The sequence below is a fragment of the Lepisma saccharinum genome, chromosome 19, assembly GCF_977018435.1.
Source record: "Lepisma saccharinum chromosome 19, izLepSacc3.1, whole genome shotgun sequence".
NCBI classification, from domain to species: domain Eukaryota; kingdom Metazoa; phylum Arthropoda; class Insecta; order Zygentoma; family Lepismatidae; genus Lepisma; species Lepisma saccharinum.
In genome coordinates, this window is record NC_139247.1 from 60993207 (window position 1) to 60998525 (window position 5319).

Consider the following 5319-nt stretch of genomic DNA (forward strand, 5'->3'; position numbering starts at 1 on the left):
GATCATGGGCCCCATGACGCTTCCGTTGAGTACGGGCATGCCCTACAGCTTCAGATTTCATCTTCCTCAACTACACTTTCCGGGTGAGTGAAATTATTAAATATAATTTCCGTCAGCAATTTATTATTATTACTTAAATATGATAAATTGCTGACTTATCCATGAACATTTAGTATCGATTTACATTGAGATTTCAATTTTAAAGAACAGATGGGGGCCTCGCGATCTGTTGATACGCCACTCTATGTATGTTTGTCTATATATATATATATATATATATATATATATATATATATATATATACAAGGGTTGGATAAAAAGTAATGGCAACACTGCTGTCCCGTGAAAGGGGCGAGTCACAGTGCCACAACCGTTTCGTGGTTGATAAAGGAATGTCAGACGAGGAAGTATAGTGAGTGGGGTGCGATTGTATGTTATTCAGTCAAAAACAGCAGTGCTCTGAAGCAGAGGACGAGAGTGCAAGCGCCCTAACAATATGTTTAGGCAAGAAGAACAACGTCTCTTAGGCAGACGGTCAACGCAGCCTACTTCTGCACCTTCTTGCAACACCACCTTCGTCTCGCATTAAGAAGGAAGCGACGGCACGTTCTGGCACGGTGTCCCATCATCCTGCTTGACAATGCAAAGTGTCACACTGCGAACACTGTGACGGCGCTCCTGCATAACTGGTAGTGGAAGGTACTGGAACATCCGCCGTTTTCACCGGTATGAGACCGTGTGATTACGACCTTTTTGCCAAAATGAAGGAACCACTAGGCGGGAAGCACTACGACACGCGCGAAGCCATCATACGTGCTATAGGGCGGTCACTGCGGGACATCGACAGAGATGGACGCGCTGACGGTGTACGACGCCTTCCATACGTGTGGCAGAAGGTCGTAGAGATGGGGGGGGGGCGATTACATTGAAGGAATGTAACACGTGCTCCTCTGCCAATACAGTCAAGTACCAATTATACCAGTGTTGCCAATACTTTTTATCCAACCCTTGTATATACATATATAATGTAAGTATACAGTATAGGCCTATATGGTGTACATATAGTTTGTTAATTTATAATAGTTTGATAGAAAAAAATCTTACTTTTGGGCCCCCCAAACTGATCAACCTAGCTACGTCCCTGCCACTGAGTATAACATGCTACGAAACAAGAGGTCCAAGGTTCGGACATTGGACAGGTATGGTTGTATCATGTCTGTCCCATCTCCATTCCTTCGGCTCATCATTCATCCTCATTGTTGCATTTAACGCAAGAGGTAGAAAGGCGGGGTAATAAGCACAGTCAAAAAAGTTTTGCATCAGGACGGAAAATAACAAAACATATATGAAGCACAAGGTTTATTGACAATGACAGTGAAAATACAAAAGAAAAGATAAAGAACAAGACATGTTGAATGAAAAGGGAACAAAAAACGTACAATTTTCTAAGAAATGTGTTTAAATCGAAAATGGCACATTTCATGATGGAGGCGAAAAAACAAAGAACTGTCACAAGAAGACTGTTCATCGTAACGGATCCACCAGAAACATTGTCTACCACCTGGTGTGTCCTCCCCTGGCGGCAAGAAGGTCTTGAACACGCTGTGGCATACTGAGGATGAGACGATCAAGGTGATCTTGTGGTAAGCGATCCCATTCGTCCTGTGCCGCAAGAAGAAATTCACGAAGATTGGTGGGAGCCACAGGATGGTTTGCAATGGCATTTTTTAGCATTGCCCATGCACAGTGACGTGCGGTGACGTCGACACTTGGTGTAGCAATGAGTGGCGTGCCCAACGGGAATTGGTGTGGGTCATAACCCCCCTTTTAGGGCCCAGTTTTCCTAAAAGAAGTATGTCAAAGACAGGAAAAATTGCAAAGTTAGGAATGACTACAAAAATTGTACACGTAACTCCCATCCACTTTCGAAAATAAAAAATGATTTGATTTGACTACAGAGCCAGAGATGCCAGGTTCGAATCTCGACTTGACAATGGGTGCTCTTTGTGTGTCCCTTCATCAATTTTATCGTATCGTCTTCGCGATTAGCCAAAAATGGCGGAAAGCTTAGTAAAATTCAATCAATGAATGATTTGATTTGATTCGCTCTTTTGACACATTTGGTTAATCGTGAAGATGATACGACAAAATTAATGAAGGGACAAACACAAAGAACACCCATGTCCAAGTAGGGGTTCGAACCCGGAACTCCTGGTGTCGTAGCGCGCTGTGGTAACCACTCCCCCACGGTTGGTTGATTTGATGTTTTAAGTCCACTTTATACACAGAAAGGCTAATCGGGACTAGATCTATAGTTTAATGTGGGATCCGAACCACTATGTGCCTCCACCGGTACCGATCCGGGACCACTTGCACTCCCCCACGGAGGTCGGCCGACAACAAAGATGAGAGGAAATGCGCTAACCATTCGGATACGTAGCCTTTGCATGAGTGTTTCTTTGCAACCACTCTTCACCCGTTTAATTTAATCAACGTTCATCGTCATGGCAGAAATTAGGTAAGCGATGGAAGATAGAAAAAATACAAATAATTTCCTCCCAGTGCATCTGCAGGGCACTGTGAAATCAGGAGCCTAGAATTCTCTGTTTATGATTGTCCCCCACGACTTTCATAAGCTCTTAGTTACTTATTGCGATTAAATCTATGCAAAACAGACCTTTAAACACACCTTTTTCTACTTTCTTTAATGATATTTATTTGGCTTTTTGAGTTGTGGGTTACATTTTTCTAATTTTTTCATTATTCACTGCAGGCAGAGTACAACACACAGGAACAAGAATGAATGCATGCTCGTCACGAATTCCGGCCAGAATTGTTCTTTGTGAGGTCCCTTCATCAGTTTCATCATATCATCACTCATCCTCATTTTCGCGATATCCAAATGTGACAAGAAAAGCGAAGTAAAATAAACCAAACCAACAATAAGAATTAGAACGCGCGTTCTCTTGCCCAAATAAGTACATCCGTATTTATGATTGTTTAGCTTCGCCATTTTTTTTAGCCAGACCCCGTGGCCGAGTGGTAGCACATCGCGCTGCGACGCTAGGGGTTACGGGTTCGAATCCCGCTCGGGCTTGGTTGTTTGTATATGTCCTTTCATCAATTTCATCATTTCATCCCTATCTTCGCAAATTAGCCAAGAGGCACAAAAGCGAAGTAAAATAAACTAAATCAATCAACCATTTTTTTTTATTGGAGGCCGAGATTAGTATATTTAAATAAAACACTACTAAAACGAGAGCAAGAGAGAGCGGGAAAAAATATTTGTTATTTAATCATTATATATTCCATATTTGAAAAAAAGAAAGCATAAAATTTTGGCTGCACATAAGACGTTCCAATTGAATAAATAATAAAAGTACATCCCATAATATTATACATACATATTGAACAACGTGTAAAAAGTAGTGTAGATACAGAGAACGTACTGCAGAAAAAATTCCCCTTAGTTCTTTAGAGGAATTACAAAGGAATCTAAGGGAAACCAATCCCCTATCTGTCCTATAGGAGATAGACTGCAGGACCTGAAACCACGGGCTTTCAACCATGGGAGCGGGGGCGAGGGTGCAAGGGAGGTAGAGGCAGAAATCTTCCCTTTCCCTTCGGAAATCCGTTTCTACCTGGAACTGTGACGCGGAAGGAGAGCGAGCTAGGCCAGCTTTGCCCTGCTGAACGCAACGAGGGACGAGAAGCGCGTGAAAAAAGTGTTGCATATGAACTGTGGCTTCAACAATACAACAAATATTGTGATTTGAAAATAATTAGAGATTTGAGATTGATTGATCTATCTCTGCTAGCTAAACTAGCTACTCCTCAGTGCACGTCACTGCCCATGCATGTTCGATGCAATTCACGTCGGGACTTAGTCCTGGCCAGGGCATGCGACGGATATTCGCGCACTATCTGTGCGCGGTGTGAACGGGCATTGTCATCCACCAAGACAAATTCGTCACCAATTTCCTGATGAAATGGTTCCACAGTCGTCTGAAGAATGTCCCTGATATAACGACCAGCTGTTTGTGTCCCTCTAATTGGAATTAGGGGCGTTTGACGTCCGAGCATGATCCCTGCCCACACCATGATTCCTCCTCCCTGGTATGGATGGACCCCCTGGACACCACGAAGCCGCTCATGTAGTCCACGGCCTAGCCACACCCGTCCTCTTCATGAATCTGGCCTTAGAGCCTACATTCATCGGTGAAGATCACATGAACCCAATGACCGGGTCCCCAAATTTCGATGTGCAAGGGTCCAATGCACACGGTCGCGCCGATGTCGTGGCAATAGGTACTGGCACCGGAGAGGTCTTCTGGAACGTAAACCACTTTCTCGGAGTCTGTTACAGACAGTTTTGTTTGACACACGCACACCAGAGGCTGCCTGGAGGGTATGAGTGATGTTCCTTGCCGTTGCAACAGTTCTTTAATTCAAAGACATTTTACAATTATATTTTGTTATTTAGTTTTGAGCATAATCTGAAAAGAATGAAGAAAATTCTGTTGTGCTACTCTGTTCAATTTTGATGTTATTTTGTTTGTTACTCGTTACTATAGTGACTGTAGAAATTGGTTAATATACTAATGTGATAAGTAACATTTGAAAGTTAATTTTTTTAAAAATATTGCAACAAATTGCTCCACACTGGGGACAGTTGCAATAAATTGGCGACCTAGAGCCAGGATTCGAAAATTGTGAGTTGATAAGAACTGAACTGATAATGCAATAATGAAGAAAAGAGAAGTGCCTTACGTCCTTCGAAGTAGCGTGTGTCTTCAACCGGATCTTAGTGATGATGTTGAAGTAAGCAACGAAGAGGACATTTCTGGTAAGCAAATGGAGGATTTAATCTGTTGTAAGGACAGATTTTCTGACACTCGCATGATTGAATGCACGTCATGCAAGAAATGGGAACATGTAAATTGTAGAGGTCTTACAGTTATTCACTGGGTAATATTCAGCTCTATGAAAGAAGACTATTACTGTAAGACATGCAATCCAAAATTCAATCCATTCACTTTAAAATCATACTTGGATACAGTAAATCCCAATATTGACCAAATTTTATCTGCTTTTCACTTGAGTTTGGCCCAACATGAGAATAGGTTGCAAGACAAGTTGCTCCAGAATACCGAAACTCTGGAGAATAGGTTGCAAGAGAAGTTGCTCCAGAATACCGAAACTCTGGAGAATAGGTTGCAAGAGAAGTTACTTCAGAACACTGAAGCTTTGGAGAATAGGTTACAAGATAGACTTGATCAGAACACTGAAACGCTGCGCGAAAGTTTACAAACAAACTGT